This window comes from Capricornis sumatraensis, chromosome 10 (assembly GCF_032405125.1).
Source record: "Capricornis sumatraensis isolate serow.1 chromosome 10, serow.2, whole genome shotgun sequence".
Taxonomy (NCBI): Eukaryota; Metazoa; Chordata; class Mammalia; order Artiodactyla; family Bovidae; genus Capricornis; species Capricornis sumatraensis.
Genome location: NC_091078.1, coordinates 95,483,420 through 95,501,636, shown reverse-complemented (window position 1 = coordinate 95,501,636; position 18,217 = coordinate 95,483,420). Strand labels below are relative to the sequence as shown.

Sequence of the window (18,217 nt, the reverse complement as noted above, 5' to 3'; positions counted from 1 at the left end):
TCCCTTCCCAGCAGCGATCTCCAAGCCTTCCGTCCACACAAGCCTGGCGCATCATTCAGCGCTGGTACCTGTGGCCTCCTCCACTGAGGCCCCTGTGCCTCTGAGCACAGCTGTCTGTATATCCTGCACTTTGTTACCCAGTACGCCTGGCACCAGACCATGCTGATGTGTGGAGACGTGGCAGAGCCAGCCCTGCCTTCCACGGTCCAGAAGGGAAAACAGACACATCACCAGGCAGAACAAGGAGGGCAGGAGTAGCTGAGGTGCTTCGGGGAAGTTCAGAGCTGTGGGATATCAGGGAGGGCTTCCTGGAGGAGGCACAGAAACCCTTTGGCTACTCTCTGGGCCTGAATCCTTACTGCCCAGAGATTCTGATTTTACGGATTTTGTGGATCCTGCCCCTTTAGGAAGTCCTGATGCTGGGAAAGATTGAAGGCAGGAGGAAAAGGGGAAGACAGAGGATGAGATGGTTGGATGGCATCACTGACTCAATGGACATGAGTTTGAGTAAACTCTGGGAGTTGGTGATGGACAGGGAGGCCTGGGGTGCTGTGGTTCATGGGGTCGCAGAGTCGGACATGACTGAGCGACTGAACTGAGGCTTCTGAAGACAGAACTGAGCCTGGCTCTTTAGGGCTTCGCATGGAACTGAGTGAAGTTTTATTAATGGTAATGACGACTCACCCTGAACTGGTCACCTGCTGCATCCAGGCTTGACCACCACCACCCCCAGGCCAGCAACACATCAGGTGTACCTGTCACCATCCACAGCACACTTGGGGTGTCCTCGGTTGAGGATGCCCAGGCACAGAGATGTGAGCAGTCTGCCTGAGGTCACAGAGCGACCCTGGGTCGGGCTGGGCCTTCACCGTTGAGTTTGCCTTGTGCAGCCCATGACCAAGGTCCGAGGGCACGCTCCACAGGGTCCACCACACCCGGGGAGGAACAGAGCGGCTCATGGTTGGGGAGAGGCTCTGATCCCCAGTGTCCTCTCCCACTTGACCCCACGAGTGATGCAGTAGGGTCCTGCCCTCTGGCCTCCAGCTCCTACTCAGAGGATCCTGGCCCCTTGGTATTCAAGACAAACGCTCCCATCCCTCAGTCCAGGCCCGATGGCTTGTGGGCCCCAGGGGGGAGATTCTAAAATAAAGCCCAGCAGCTGCACACCGGGGGAAATGAGAGACCAGCTTTTCCTCCCCTCCAGCATGGTGGGGCCTGGTGGGATCCGTACAGAGCTGCAGCCTCCACCCTCTGGGCAGGATGTCACCTCTGGCTGTTAGAAAGGCTGCCCAGAGCTATTCCCTACTCCCGCTGGGCCTGGCTCCCCCTCCTCCTCTGGCCAAGAGCACTGAATACTAGGAAGGCTGTGAGGCTGGGGGACGTGGGGCAGGGTGGGAAGTCCCTTTCAGAGTCAAACCCCTTCAGTTTACATTGCAACAGCCTCCTGCCACCCCACCTGTCTCTTTTGTAGCTTCTATCCTCTGCCCACCTGTTACTGCCGTACTTGCTTGGCTGGCCCCCACCCTACCTTAATCCAGCTTTAGGAACCACAGGCCTCTCTTCTCCCAGATGGCTCCTGGATCCTGACTCCAGTCCTGGCCCCTCCTGAATGCCTAGGTACCTTTCTGAGGGTAATCCTCAGGCCCACTGGAGCATATAACACCCCCTCCTGGAATGAGCCCATCCACCTTGTGACTATTACCCCCTACATCTCACCCTTAATGCAACTCTTGGGACTTCCTTGGTGGTCCAGGGGTTAAGAATCCAACTTCAAAGCAGGGGACGTGGGTTTGATCCCTGGGCAGGAAATTAAGATACACATATTGCGAGGCAACTAAGCCTGTGTGCCACAACAAAGACCCAGCACAGCCATAAATAAAAATACATTAAAAAAATTTTTTTTAATGTTGCTCTAACCACCTTACTGATCATCCCCAGCCCAGGCTCCTGCGTCCTCTTTTGCCCTTCACCATCTTTCTCCGCACAACACCTGGAGCTTTTGAAATGTGGATCTGGGGGTGCATGACAGTCCTGCTTCTCCACAAACCCCTAAACCTTTGGGAGTTACCTGTGGCTTTGCACAGAAAAGGCAAAGCTTTTTTGAGACCCCAAGAGCTCCCCTGCACTCAACCTCTGCTCCTCCTTTTCCATTCAGGGGCAATCTCTCAGCTTAAACCACAAGCACCCCTACCCAACGCCGAGCCCCTGATGGTCCCCGATTCACAGCTGGCAGCGCCCTTCGGCAGAGGACATACTGTGTGACGCAAGAGGTTAACAACACTTGTCACTCCTGTTAACTGACCACTGACCGTGCATGCCCGCCACTGGGCCTGGATGGGAATATGTGCACCCCAGGAGCATTCCCTGGGGCCACCCCTCAAGGGGCGAGCCTCGGGCAGTCACTGCACACCCTCTTTCCTTGCCTGGTGGCCCACCACTTTCCCAGGGACCCCAGACCCTTCTTGGAGCGGGCCTGGAGCCATTGCCATTTCATGGAGGATGAGACTGGAACACACATGGGAACAACCAGATCAGAGCCCTTCCCATGGAAAAGCCACAGGGTTGATGGGGTTGCAAAGACCAAAGTGACACTAGCTGAAATCTCCAAACTGGGCCAAGCCCTTGAGGAACTTTTTCTTTGGCCCCTACTGCCCCCGCTGGGTGGAGGATGCCTGCTCCCTCACCCTCTGAGGGCTTAGGTCTGACCCTGGGAGTCACGGGCCTCAGGAACATGGGGGCCGATGGCCCCTCGGGCTCTCCAGGCTAGCGGCCAGGGTGAGGGAGACCAGGGGGGGGGGCCCAGCCCTCAGCCTCCTTGAACTTATGGAATCCCATGGGCTCAAAGGCCCAGGTCAGCCCGCTGACTCCTGAATAACGGAGTTGCAATAGCCACAGCGAAAGGATTACTTTTAATCCTCAGTAACGATCAAGCCATTATTATTTTTTCAGTGTTACAGATCAATCAGTCCATCCCCAGGCACTAGACGTGTGGAAACTGCTAAATACACTGGCCTGGTGGTGAGGGAGGAAGGGCTGAGGCAGTTGGATGGGGGTGGACGGGGCAGGCTGTGGAGGCTCGGGGTCCCTTGGGTCTCAGGGTGAGAGGGGAGAGAGGACAGGAGTTCGCACGAGGGGCCCCGGGCAGGGATCAGATCTGGGATCCTGGAGCCTTCGGTTCAAATCCTGACTTCTTCCCCCAGCCCTCAATTTCCTGCCTATACATTAGAGGGCAGCTAAGTTCCTGGCAGCTCCCTTGCCCCCACCACCGGAAGCTGCCCATAACGCCGAGTACGCTGGTGTCCCCCTCGCTGGCTCTAAGCACGTGGTCCCTCGCCAACCTCCGGGCCTCCTTGTTATCCCTGCTTTCTGTTTGGGGTGTGTGCCCCACTACCTCAGTCAGACTTATCGGACTGTCACCTCCTCACCTCTTCTGCAAGCCTCCTTTCGCCCTTGGCCAGTCCACGGGCCCCCCTCCCCTCCGCTGGGCACCCATCTCCAGAGAGCCCACAGCACTCAGGCTTGCTCAGGACTCGCCGGGAGACAGCTCACAGCTCTGTCTTCACCTTGCCCTGAGGTTCATCCTCCTTGCACTTTCCTCCCACCTCCCCCTGGTCCCCCTGATGGCCTGGGGGAGACAGGATGGGAAGGACACTGAGGTCCAGAAGTAAAGGAGAATCTAGAGAGACTCCCGGCAGGGCACGGGCAGTGCTGGGAACACCGTTCTGTCTGTCTCAGGGCTCCTGCCTGTCCGGGGGAGATGTGCTCCATTCCCACCCCTGACCCTGAATGCCTGCTCCCTGGGACCGGCTCCCTGCTTGGGTTCTGGGCTTTGCTCTCAGAGCAACCTGCAGTGTCTGGTGCTTCCGGTACCAGGACCCTGCACATCCTGCTCCTTCCTCTGCACTCCTGCCCAGATTCCTCCAGCCTGTTTCCTTTCCTCACATTTGAGGCATCAGCTCAGACTCCATTCTCCTCCTAACCACTCCCTGATCCCTGCCAAGCTGCCATCTCTCCCCATCACGGAACTCAGAAAACCCTCTGCTTTTCCTCTTGAGCTCTGAGCTTGGTGGTGGCTATATCTGACAGCTGGCAAGTTCACCGAAACCTGACCCCGAGCATGTAGTAGGTGCACAATGAGCACTGAAAGTGTTAGTCACTCAGTTGTGTCCGATTCTTTGCAACCCCATGGACTGTAGTCTGCCAGGCTCCTCTGTCCACGGAGTTCTCTAGGCAAGAATACTGGAGTGGGTTGCAAAGGAAGTACACAATGACCATCTGATAAATCAAAGTAGGAATGTCTGTGGAACTGGGTGAAGTCTGGAGTCTGGACTTGCCCGGTCAGCTACATGACCCTAGGCATGTGGTTTAACCTCTCTGAGACTCTTCATCACATCCCGGAGGGTAAGGGCTACCTGTGAGGATGACGCTGCTATGAAGTTGCTTATGGTGGCTTTCCTGGCCTGCAATGTCTCCATCGTGGCCAGGGCACTGGAGGGAACCGTGGTAGGACTGCTGAGCAGGGCTGTTCACGGCCAAGTCAATCACGGTAACAGCGGGCATTTCAGAGCCAATTATCAGAGGGTTTCACTTAACAATCAATTTCCTTCAGCTCTGGAAACTGTTCTTACAGGAAAAAGCAAGAAAGAGGAGAACTGAGCTGTGGACAAAGCTCCCCTAGGGGAGCAGCCCCCTGCACAGACACCTTTGAATTTCACTAAGTTCAAAGTCTTTCAATTGCTGTGGAGCTGAGACAGACTGTGACCTGAGATAAGGGACCTGGGGGCCACAGTGGGTGCTCCTCAGAGGCCAACATCTGGAGGGTAAGACTCCAATGAGTACTGGGAGGGGTGAGGCTTGGGCCTGGTGGGGGTTGGAGCCCTCAGGGTGCTCCATCCTTTTTGAGGTCCCACTCCCTCCCCCCGTGTTGGGGACCCCACTTCTTCTTGGCCTCCTTCCCACCCCTCTCACCTGGAAAACCTGTCTCTCACCCCCACCCTGCCCTGTGCTGGCCTAGCCTGCAAGGATCTGGGGAGCAACTGCCCACCAAACAGGATTTGTTTTGTGCAGCCCAGAGGGACAGACTGTAGGAGTGTTTTTGGTCTTAATTAGTTACAGCTACTCTCTCTTCCAAGACGATATGAGAGGCTTAGGATAAAAGCCCCTGAACCTGTGGGGCACAGGATATTGAGAGTTGTGCCAATGGGGGCTGAGCCTGGCAGAAGCTGTGATGGGGGCTCTGAGATGGAGGTCAGGGGCAGCCAGCTCAGAGTAAAGTCCCAGCACCAAGTAGGCGCCCTGAGAACACCGCCAGAGGGTAGCAAAGAAGGTGATGATGACAGACAGACACAGACACTGCCCCTGGAGCTGCCCTGGACTGATGGCGCAGTTCATCCAACAGGTGCAAGGCTGCATCCCTTCCTCACCGTCCCCAGCCCGCCCCTAGGAAGACACCTGAGAGCTGGGCTCTTTTGTTCCCTGTCCTGTAAGGGGACCGAGCATGAGTGCCACTGCCCCGGGCCCCTGGTGAGGAAATGGTGGAGGGAGCATCAGTAATTCTGCCAGCAGCATTGAACGCCGAACCTGCCAGGGAAGGATCAGGTCTGGCCAGGTGGGGCCTGGCTGGTTGGCCACAGGTCTCCGGACCTGTTTCCCAGAGCGGTTCCTTGCCCTGTCCCCAGGAGAGGGTATCAGTAACTGGACTCTCAGATGCGGCTCCGAGCCCACCCCCCTCCAACCCTGGTGTCACAGGGTAAGTACCAGGGTTCCCCAAGGCCCCTGCCCAGCGCAGGACGGCTGCCCCTGCCACCCTGCTTCCCTCCCCACCTGCAGGCCCCATATTAGCTCCGTATTGTGTACTGATAGATACTAAATACAGATTTCCAATTGCCAGAGCTGTTATGGTCTAATGAGTAAATAATATACATATGTAAAACTGTCTAAAAACATATCTGCATAATTAAAATATTTCCATAATAATGAAGCAAGATGCAGCTTAGCAAGAAGGGCGCTGGAGCCCCAGGGCTGACAATAGGGGAAGATGCATAGGTGAATGGGAAATCCTGGCGTTGTGGGTCCCTTCTTCCTGCCGCCTCAGACTAAGTGGGTGTCTGCCTGTTTGTCCACCACCTTCTTTAAGCAGGTACATCCACAGACAGTCAGGGACCTGGAGAATCCTTACTTGGCTCTGTTCTCGTACAACTTGTGGCCTGGGGAAGGTGCATGTGCGGGCGGACAGTGCCTGTGACGTGAGTGGTGGGTGTCCCGACGACTCTGACTGCTCAGAGCTTTATGAGCATGACCTCACTCACCACGACCTCCTGTCCTGATGCCCATTTTGCTGGATTCTGAGGGGGTAAAGAGAAGTGCACCAGTGAGGACAGAGCAGGCTGACAGGACCCACGACTTAAACATGGCAGGTACGGGTGGCTTTGCCTTCCCATCCAATGGCACCTTCTAGGCAGCATGGCACTCAAACCTGCCCTCCTGCCCTCTCCACGGCCCCTTCTTTCAACCTTTCCTGAATCCATCCACTCCAGGCACATCTGGCACCTGTCTCACGATACACCTGACCCATACTTTCTATATTAAGCATGCTTTCAACTTAAATATGAAACAGTCGGATTTCCTTGGTGATAGCCCACTCCAGTACTCTTGCCTGGAAAATCCCATGGATGGAGGAGCCTGGTGGGCTGCAGTCCACGGGGTCGCTGAGAGTTGGACACGACTCAGTGACTTCCCTTTCACTTTTCACTTTCATGCATTGGAGAAGGAAATGGCAACCCACTCCAGTGTTCTTTCCTGGAGAATCCCAGGGATGGAGGAGCCTGGTGAGCTGCCGTCTATGGGATAGCACAGAGTCAGACACGACTGAAGTGATTTAGCAGCAGCAGCAGCAGAGTGGTTAAGAATCCGCCTGCCAATGTATGGGACACGGGTTCGATCCCTGGTCCAGGAAGATTTTCCACATGCCGTGGAGCAACTAAGCCTGTGTGCCACAACTACTGAAGTCCGAATGCCCTAGGGTCTGTGCTCCACAACAAGAGAAGACCCTCCAGTGAGAAGCACTACAATGAAGAGCTGCCCTCACTCACTGCAAGCAGAGAAAAGTCCTCGCACAGCAGTGACAACCCAGCGCAACCAAAAATAAATAAGATGAAACAACCACTGGAACAGATGAAAAACAAACACCCCAAACCCAGACCAAAAATCCAGCAACTAAAACTGTAGGGAAAACAACAAACACTCTGAGCTGCAAAGGGCACCTGGCGGAGGGGGAGCTGTCATGTGACGCCCACACTGTTGTTGGCAGCGACGGGCTCCCTGACCTTTTCCCTTACCAGCCATACGAATTCTCCATGAGTTGATAAAAAAAATTAGTAAAATGGAATTTTTTTCTTTTTTAAAAAAAGGTCAGAATACATGTAACGGGAAAAAGCTCATTCGAGTTGTGGTTCCCCTCTGGAAGGGGCACTCGTCTCTCCAGCCCCAGGCCTGCACGTGTTCATTCCCTGTGTCCCCTCGGTCCCCACCCATAAGGGGCAGCCTGTGTTTCAATTTCCCAGGAAAAATACAAAGAAGGGAGGGGTGGCTTCTGATGAAGAAAGAGATTAGGCTGGGGAGCTTGGTGTCCAGAGGCTTGAATTTCAGATCAGACAGGATAATTCTGAGCCCCCAAGGATGGTTGCTAGCTTACATTTTGTCATAGGAGGACATTTAAAAAACCCACTCTGTCCTATTACTGGTATGAACCCCAAAGTGGATTTAAAAAAATTTTTTTTAATTTTAAAAATAAAATAAAAACTTTTTAAAAATTTATTTTTTTAGGCTGTGCCCTATGGCATGTGAGATCTTAATTTCCTGACCAGGGGTCAAACCTGTTGCCCCTGCTTTTGGGAGCACGGAGTTTTAACCAATGGACTGCCAGGGAAATCTCCAAAGTGGACATTTTCACATCAGGAATAGAAAAGCCATACACTCCAAGATGCTCGTTCCTGGAAAGGAAAGGAGGTGAAGTCGCACTCAGGTGATGACAGAAATTCCACTGGCTTCAATGCTTTATCTTTCAACGGGAACCACAGTCAATACGAAAATGTGAACAGGGTACGGGGCGAGGAAAGGGGGCTCTGGGGGCTGGCAGAACATTCGCAGGGACCAGCGTGAGTCTACAGAGCAGTTGTCAGGAACCACAGATGAAGCGGGAGACTTCAGCTCTGGTATCAGGCTGCTTTGGGAGGGGATGCGAGTGGCCCTACGTGGCCTCATGCTAAAGGCAGCAGGGCAGGCCCAGCTCTTGGGGCCCTGCCCTGCCGGGTCACTGCTGCTGACTCCTGGGTCCTGCACTGGGCACCTTTGAGAGATTCCCTGGTGAGATTTAAGCCAGTAAGTCCAATATACTGCACCAGGTCCATTTTTGGGCTGTGGCCCCAGAGTCCTGCCATATGGAGGCACCTTGGTGGTGAGGAGCCCGAGCCAAGGGCTGGGCCAGGTAGACTCCGAGGCTGCTTTGATTCCTTCCAAGCACTGCCCTGAGCAGCACAGTCCCTCAGGGGGCTCATGTGGGTCGGAACCCGCCAACCTAGCTGGCACGTCCTCAGCTGCCAGCATGAAACCTGTCTCCACGTGAACCAGCCCCTGGGGAGCCAGGTGGAATTTCTCATAAATTTGCCAGCTTCGTCAGCCTTCCTCCCTCTGAAAGAAGACCTGGTGTAATTTACCAAAGTTTCTTTCATCCTTTTAAAAAAACCCATCACATCACATGAAGGTTATCAGACCCAGGGCAGGAGGAAGAGACGAGCAGGACCACACATCATTTGTCTAAGTTTCTCCCATCAGGTCATGTACTACAGACACACACGTGCGGGCATGGGTGTGTGTGCCCCTGTGTGGGACAATGCCCCGGCCACTCAGGAGGCCTGAGCTCTGAGGGCTTGGTGACTGACCCAGCATGTTCTTTGAGAAGCTCGGGACTTTTCTCTCTGGACCTGTTTCTCATGGCCATACAAGGAGCCAGAAGCCCACCCGGCCCTCCCAGGGTAGTGGAGGTGTGAGCAAGGCATGGACAGAAGGCAGGATGTGGATTCACCCTGGAAATTAGGGACACGTCCCAGATAGTGGGTTGCCTCTTCCCTCAGCTTCACTCCAGGACCTTCTGACTGCTCCTCTCAACTTCATTTCTCTCCTGGGCCTTCTGACCTTCACTTGACCTCTTCCCCTCCGAAGTTCATTTCGACAGACTGTCCCTCTCCTCAGCACCACCTTTGTCCACTGTCCCCCAGCACCTTAGCCTTCAGTCCAGCCCTGCCCCAGGAAGGGACCAAAGGCCCATTTCGGGGTCCTACTCAACCCACCCAGGCTGGGATGTCACTTCGCTAAGGTTCCCCCTTAGAAGTTGCTCCCCTCCAAAGCCCCCTATACCCGTGATCTCTTTCTCCTCTCCGGAACACTGCCCTCCTCTGCTCCAACCCAACTTCAGATTCCCACCCAAGCTGCTTGGCATAAGCTCACCTGCCTCGGGCCTTCATACCTTCAGGCTCCTGTGCCCCCACTCAATGCCTCCTGGGCACCCCGACCACGCCCCCCCTTTCCTGTCGCATCCTTTACAGGGTTCTGTGTGGCCTGGCTCTGTCAAACTTGTTACTCCTACCATGCTGACCTTGAACTCTGCCCTCCTGCCATGCTTAGGTGGGCACTTGTTTGTGCTGTGCCCTGAACTTGGACGGCCCTCCATGCGCCCTCCCCATCTGTTAGGAGTCAGTGCCCATCTACCTCGTCCTGGAAGCCCGGTCTCTTGCCGGGCTTGGGTTTCCAGAACCCCCTGTGGTGTCTCCATCACTGTTGTGTCTGGCTCCCTCCTGATGTGGTCTCTTGAGGGCAGGGAACTGATTCTTGGATTGCGGTGGCCCCAGAGCTGGGCACAGGCTTCTACCATGGCCAGTGGAGTGGGATGGGGGGGAGTGGATCAGAAGATGCTCTTAGGGACCTGCCGTCTTGGAAGTCCCGGGTTTCCCTGGGATGGAGGTGGCAGAGAGCAGGTCAGAAGCAGTACTGACAGACCCCAGGGGTACCAGGTGGTGTGGAAGTAAGGGTGAGCACAGGGGGAGGCTGAGTCTACGTATGGGCCTCACTGGGGCACCCATGTAGAGGGGCCAAGGGGTTGCCTTGGGCGCCTGAAATGCCGATGTCTGCTCTCCAGAACGCTGACCCCACTCCGGACGTCATAAAACGGCATCCATTAGTCCCACTCCATTGCTGTCAAGTCAGTGACGAGATGGTTTCAAAGCAAAAGCCACGGGGCCCCTGCTGGAGTGAGAGGCTGGGGGAGGTGGACATGGGCCCCTGGGAGTTCGGCACCCCCTGCCAGCACCCCCCCACGATGAGTACATTTTCCTGACATGCTCCAACACCCTCCTCCAGGAAGCCTTCTCAGATGCCTCTATGCCCCACCGGGAGGGGACATAAGAGGGTCGTGGCTCCAGAGAGAAGGCATTGCTGTGACCTTTCCTCTTCCCTGTCAACAAAAGTTTATTAAGCATCTTCTGTGTGCCTGGACTGTGTGGGAATAAGTAGGTCCATGAGCAGTATAGACACAGCCCTGCTCACATGTGGTGAGCCAGCCGCAGGGCCTTCCTATATTCCCACTGCAACTGTCTCACTGTCTTGAGCAGAGCTTGAGAGCCCTCTGCAGGAAGAGCTGCCTGGGGTAGCAACTTTGCCGGCAGAATTTAGGGGTGCTAGGAGGCCTCCCACTATGAAATGTATTTCCACTTGAAAGTTGAGCCTGAGCGCCCCCCACCAATTAGAACAGCAGAGCTGGAGCCCCTGCCTGTGAGGACGGCAGAGCCCAAGCCCTCACCCAGCCACTATGCTCCCTTTCCTTGATGTTATTTTTACACTTTTTCCTAAAACACAGCCTGAGCGGGCCCTTCTCGACTCTATTAACATTAGGAATCTAATCAGTAATCAGGCAGCTCGTAATTTTCTGATTAGCTCTGATTAGGCCTAACCTCGGGGGGAGAGGCAGTAGGACGGTGAGGAGGGAGACAGGGCCAGAGGGGCATGGGATGTGCGTGAGGGGGTGCTGGCGAGGCTGGAGCTTGGCGGCAGAAGAGTCCCTGGTTCCACTGTGGTCTGTCCTGGGGGAGGGCATGCGGTAAAGTTTTGAGTTGCACTGAGTCAGAGAGGTTGCAGGGCTCAGAGAGCAAGGGTGCCAGGGAAGGGGCCCCTGGCTCACCTTGCAGTGAGGACCCAGGGCAGTTGGGCCAGGATTTTCAGCACCTTGGACAGAGTAGGACGGATGGGCAGGCGGCCTGCAGGACTGGGTTTGGGCATCCACTTGGGTCCTTGCCGTGCTTAGGTCCTGCTGGGTCCCACTCTAGGAATTATCCCAGGCACAGTCCTTAAGTGACAGTAACAGTGACGAGGATGGGTCCTCTCAGAGGGCTGCAACACATGACCTTGACGTGGAGAACTGTGGCTAAGGGCACCGTAGACAGGGCCGGGCTTGATGATCATTACTTTCAGTGTGGAGACACTGAGGCTGGGGCCCCCTACTGTACAGTGGGGGAGTCACTGCCTGGAGGGACTGACCAGGCAATAGTGCCAGTTAGGGGCAGAGCCTGGACTTGTACTGAGGCCTTCCTTTTGACTGAGGCCTGTCTGTCCTCTTGGACATGCCCAGATGGAACCATGGTGCTGGCCAAACCAGACCCATGGTCATCCCTGGCTGACCATGAAGTCCCCTCACCCACTAGACTTTCCCACAGGTCCAGACTTCTCGGCGCCACACCCTGGAGCTCTGGTCAGGTCAGGGTCAGGGTGGCCTTGCCCTGTCCCTCGTCTGGATCACAGGTCACCACCCCTTGTTGAATGCAGCCATCCAGGTGACCTCTGATGAAGTGCACGAGCCTTTTGGCGGAGATGTGTACAGCTAATGCCATGCAAATTGGCACAGAGGCAATCAGTATGACTCTAAAAGCTGCCCTACCGGCCGCAGGCTGGCTCATTGTCTTTTCTGTCAATTTGCATCTCATTACCCAGAAGGCTATGCTCATTGGAGGTTAAGAGAAAAAGAGAATCAAGCAAGCCCCACTGAGTCCTGCTGCCAGCTTGGGCATGGCCCACATGTGGGCAGGGCTGCCTGGTGGACTCTGTCATGAGGGACACTCCAGAGGAAGCCTTGCTAGCCCCACAATCCCATCGCTACCACCACCATCACCTCTCCCACCACCAGAGGGCTTCTCTCATCACTATCAGCACCATTACCTCCATCATCACCACTGATCCCACTTAACCAACATCAACATTCCCATGACTACTGGTCAACATTCCCCATCACCATGGCCAACACTGTCCCGTCATGACCACCACTATGAGCCCATCCCTACTGCCAACATTGCCACCCCGGCACCATTCCCATCGTCATCGCCAGTTATTCCCATCACCATCACCACTGTCCTCCCCAGTGGTCACTCCCATCGCCAGTAGCTACACCACTGCTAACTTCATTCCCATCATCAGTCACCAACCCCACTGCTGTCACTGCTACCATCATCACTGTCTACCATCAACTCCATCATCAACATCACTTCCACCGCCTTCACTATGGCCATCACTCCATCGCTTGCATCTTGCGTCTCCGTGGGATCACCACCCACATCACTCCCCTCACCACCACCTGGCCCATCCCCTCTGCATCCCTGAGGAACGTCTCATGAATGGGCAGAGACTAAGGAACCTGTAAACAAGTGATTCGGTGGTCAGACATCATAAATCAACCAACCAAATCTGTCCTGGACACTGGTGCTTGTAACTGGGTGTCTCAGGAAGGAAGCCCTCATGGCCACAGGGGTGGGGTGGGCAAAGCCCCTGGGAGGGTGAGGCTGACTTTACTCCCCTGGTCAGCGACCACAGTGGCCCGGGGGGGGGGGGGCAGAGCCAGGAGCACCATGTCTGCCATGGCGACTGATGCTTGTCCCTCACTGAACCTTAGTCATTGTTGTCCAGTTGCGCAGTTGTGTCCAACTCTTTGCAGACCTCATGGGCTGCAGCACATCAGGCCTCTCTATCCCCAGTTTGTCCAAGTTCATGTCCACTGTCACTTAATCCATTGGACCTTAGTTACTTTGACTCAAAAATGAAGCTCTGAATAGTCCTGACCTCACAAGGCCATGGGAGGCTGAAGGCAGACAGTAAGATAACGTTGAGGATCTAGGACCCGCTCAAAAGGTCACATAAAACCTATGGGAGGGGCTTCCTTGGTGACCCAGGGGTTAAGACTCTGTGCTCCCAATGCAGGAGGCACGGGTTCGATCTCTGGTGGGGGAACTAAGATCTCACCGGCCGCATGGCACAGCCAAAACAAAAACCTGAGGGAGAGTAGTGTGGTTAGACCAAACTGGGAGGGCTTCCTGGAAGATGCAAGAGCAGGCCAAATGTGAAGGACAAGGCTAGATAGACAGAAGGAAGGGGATTCCAAACGGGAGCCTCAGCAGCACACACTCCTGGGGAGAGGCGGGGCCAGGGCGGCCGATGCAGGTGGTTGCTCCTCCCAAGCCTCCTTCTGTCCTAGAGTGTTTGTGGTCTCAGTGTGGCCGAATCTCCTCCACAGGACATTGTGATTCACACCTTGCTTCACACATATGTTCCCTTTAAGCCCCACGAAGCCCAGTCATCATTCCCACTCCACCGACAAGGACACTAAGGCTGAGAGACGAAGCTGAACCAAGAGAAAGCAGGGGTTCCCCAGCAGAGGTCACTCAGAAGGGTGGGAATGGGAGCCATATCTTTCTTTCCACTGGGGTCACCATTCTGCTGGATGTGGATGCTTGGAACTCCAGTCCATCCCTGCCCACCAGCTCTGGTGGGCAGCAGCACAGGCCCCACCTGGAACACGAAGCAGGGCACTGGTTGGCCCCGGGGGTGATGCTGGGGGCCTGGGCAGAGGCGACAGGCGGACAAAAGCATGGAGGCGGAGGGTGGGCTGGGTGCAGCCTGGCTGCCAGGTGGAAACGTCCAGGGTAAAAGCTGCTCTGAATACCGGCTGCATCCCGCTGCTCCAATCAGCCTCGACACTTGGTTATTACGAGGAGTAAAGGCGGCCGGAGGGACAGCTGGAGCCTTGGCGACGACATTTAAGGCGTTTGTCAGAACCGTGGGGCACGGGCTGCCAGGCGCTAATGGCTTCTGCTTGCTGCTGCCAAGTGAGAGGAGGGCGGGCAGGCGGAGGCGGCCTTGCTCTTGCCCGGGCCCCGTGCCTACCCCACACTGTGCGGCTGCTCCACGACAGGTAGGGCCCACCTGGGCCTTACAGATGCCTAGCAACGGCCATAGAGCCATGGCACCAGCTGGGGAGGGTGGGACGGCAGCCAGGCAGCATGTGCTGGCCTATTTGGGGCATTTCTCCCCAGCCCCTCAATCCCCAATTCAGGCTGCAGCCCGTCTCCTCTGGGACAAGGGTCAGGGAGCCTGTTCTCTATCATGCCACCTCCCAGGACAGGAACCCCTGAATCTCAGCTGGCTAAGGCCACCTCGGCCCCTGATCTCCTCAGGCCTTCCGGCTGGTCTTTGTGCAGGTGAGACCCCTCTAGTGATGGACCCACAGTGGACTCATCTATCCTAACTGGGTGAAATCACCTCTCCTGGCCTCGGTTTTCCTCCCTGTGAAATGAGGAAATGGCACCATCCACAGCCACTGCATGAGTGAGAAAAGAGGAGAATGCTGAGCTGCTGACCACAGGGAGCCTGGAGGCACTTGCGCCTATCAGGAAGGGCCAGCCCTGGTGGCTCAGTGGTAAAGAACCCACCTATCAATGCAGGAGATGCAGGTTCGATCCCTAGGTCGGGAAGACCGCCTGGAGAAGGAAGTGGCAACCCACTCCAGTATTCTTGCCTAGGAAATCTCATGGACAGAGAAGCCTGGTGGGCTACAGTCTGTGGGGTCACAAAGAGTCAGACACGACTTAGTGACTAAAGAACAACACATCAGTAAGAGAGTCAGATGTCCCTGGGAGTGAGGAAGTGTGGGCCTGGGGCTGCCTGAAGAAGGAAGTAGCTCCTGGAGCAGGGCCACAGCAAACTACAGGAAAGGGTCAGGACTTTTCCAGGGAGGAGAAACCACGGCCGGGTTATCAGGTGGGGCTTTGAGTGTTCCTGAAATATTTAGGGTTGTCAGGGAATTCCTGCACCTGGAAGTGCACGTGGACCTGTTGTCACAGCCACACCACTGAGCACTCACTGAACTGTTCGTGAATCTCTAGAGCAGCCCCTGCAAAGCTGCTCCCCTTCCAAACCCATTTTCCAGATGAGGAAACTGAGGCTCGGGGGGTTACCCAGTTTGCACTCACAGCTCTTTGAGGGCAGGAGAGGGGGTTGTCCTTGGGACTGCGTAACTAAACCTCCCTCCCCCACTCATCAATTCACCCATGAAACATCCTGAGCCCCCTCTGACACCCTGAAGACCCTCTGAGGAGGAAAGGAGCCTTTGGATGGCTGTGGATCAGAGAGAATGGGACAGGGGAACACTTTGGGGCTGGGTGAGAGATCTGGGGGGCAGGAGGAGACTTGGGTGGGCCTGAGCTCATCTTCAGCCTCACTGCATGATCCTGCACTCATCACCCTGGGTGGCCATGAGTTCCTGCCCTTTTCCCAGGGCCCAGGCTGAGCCCAGAGAAGATGGGAGGTGTATGTGGAGAAGGTGGGGGTTGCATGTCCTCAAGGTCACTCAGTGACCTCGGGCCCCTAGGAGCCCTCTTCCACTTGCTGTCAGCCTCTAGCACTGCTGCCAAGCACAGCCTGTGACCCTCATGGCATTAGGGCGGGGTGCTGCTGTGGGTCTGTGTTCATCAGTGTTAAGCTTAGTGATCCTTTGCAGGCAGCTGTGCTAGGCTGTGCCTAGATCTGAGGCTGTTGCCTGAATTAAGAGCCTGGAAGGGCAGGGCCCAGAGGAGCAGACTCTGAGTGCTGGGCTGGGTGGATCAGCCCCAGGGCTACCCTTCCATGCCTGTCAGGGCACACCCTCCGTGAACGATCTTCAGCCCACTTCACATGTGGCAACATCAAAGCTCAGCAAGAAGTGGGACCCCCCCCCCCCTGCCTCCCCACCACTAGCGTGGGGGTGAGAAATGAGGCTAAGTGTAGAAGTTGCTCACCACTCTTGGGTCTGTTTCCTTGCTCTAAATCCAGAGCCAGGCACTCTGTGGGGCAGGGAGGGTCTTTGTGCCCTGGGGTCAGCCCAGCCTCAGCCCACCAAGGTATTGAAGGCCTCCATCTGATTCCCAGCCCCCTGCTCTGCATGGCCCAGGCCTGCTGACCCATCCTCGGGGTCAGGTCCTGGCCATAGGGACCTTCCCTCCCCAGTATTCTGAAGCCTGATGTCATTCCCCTATCCCCTAAAGCCTCCTAGTTCTCTCCCACAGGAAAGAGGGGGCAATGGGACTGCTGTGACTGGGGACTCTTGGGCCTCCAGGGAGGAAGGTGTGCCGAGTGATCTTCCGCTTTAGTAGCCAGTGGGAGAGGAGAGCTCTTCCATTGGACTTTGTGGTCAACAGTTTTGCAGTCCTGGGGGCGGAGGACTTGGAACTGAAGAAGGAGGACACGTGTGCATTTGCACTTGAACATACACACAGGTGTACCTGCATGAAAGGATGTGAATGCGAGTGCAGACGTTAAGAAGCCCCATGTGTGTGCATACATACGTACAAGGGTATGGGAACCTCTGTGTATATGCATGCATCCGTGCAAACATGCATTAAGACCCTTTTGCACATGGTAGGTGGTCCTCACCTTCGTGCCAGGAATTCATCTCCTAAGGCTCAGGTGGGCGGGGCAGCTTCCTGCTGTGGCTGGGCACGCGGACGCCTGCCGTGCACACCTGGCCACACGGGCCCTCTGGCTGCCACCTGCCTCATTCATGCCTAGAGATCCACTTCTCCCGTGTGCCCTCAATTTGTCCCCCAGTTTACCTTCCTTCCATCCCTCACCCCACTGCGATCACTTTGTTTTGTGTTATTTTACACAAACTAAAACCACAGTATGGAATAAGTGAACAGGAGATGCCCAGGGCCCCTCTTCCTCCTTTCAACAAACATGTTCAGGGCCTGTGCCAGAGACACAGGCCAAATGAGGCTCTCTGCCTTGTTCCCACAGCATTCACAGTGGAGGGAGGGGCTTCCCCTTGTTTCCATGCTCACCCTGCCCCCCAGCCCATACTCATGGTACAGCCAACACCAGGCTAGACACATGTCCAGAGCAAGGAAATCCTGTGCCCCAGTCCCAACCAATGGCCCCACTGGGTGCCTTCATCACTAGTTATCACTTACGGGGGCCCAGAGTCCACACAGCCATGGGGGGCGAGGCTGCTGCTACCGGTCCATTTTCCAGAAGAAGGAGGCACAGGCCAAGAGGGTTGAGTACTCCACAGCCACAGAACGTGCAGGAGGTAGAGCAGGACGCACCCCTACGTCTATCAGATGCGCTGTAGCCTGTGTTGGCCACACCTGTGGGACTGGTGATCCCCGCACTGTCAGCGGCTCTCACCCGCAGTCCCTGGCAAGGACCAGATGGGAGCTGAGGCTTCGGGAGGAGGGACATGCTCTGGACTGCAGCCCAAGTGTCCGCTCCCAGACTCTGCTCCTAGCCAAGGTGGGAGAAGCTGAGAGACACATCGTGAAAGTCTCCCCCCAACACCAGCCCATGGGAAGCAAGATTTGGCTTCTGTGGGGAGTTGATTTAAATCTCATCTCCATTGGTTAGAACACAAAGCACTGGCTCCCCCCTGTTCCTTTGGTTACCAGGAGGCTCACAGTCAAACTGGAGGCTCAACTAGACCAAGCAGCTGGTCCTGGGGTTGCTTATCTCAGTTCTTTTGTCTCATTCTTATTATACCTATTCTACGTTTTTAAAACCTTGTGCTTTTTATTTTTCAAAAAGATTTATTTTTTGATTGAGGTGGGTCTTTGTTGCTGCACATGGGCTTTCTCTCGTTGTGGTGAGCGGGGGCTGCTCTTCACTGTGGTACTCGGGCTTCTCACGGAAGTGGCATCTCTCTAGGCACTCTGTAGCTGTGGCACACGGCTCAGTTGCTCCATGGTGTGTGGGATCTTCCTGGAGCGGGGATTGAACCCGTGTCCCCTGCATTGGCAGGTGGATTCTTTACCACGGGACCACCAGGGAAGCCCCAACTTTGTGCTTTTGAAAAATATATTTAATTCATTTGGCTGCA

General features: G+C 55.5%; 1 protein-coding gene across 1 annotated transcript in view; it reads right to left on the bottom strand.

The window, feature by feature from the left end:
- Positions 1 to 18,217, bottom strand: part of CACNA2D2 (calcium voltage-gated channel auxiliary subunit alpha2delta 2) — a 137,407-nt gene that overhangs the window by 31,696 nt on the left and 87,494 nt on the right. The window lies entirely within an intron of this gene.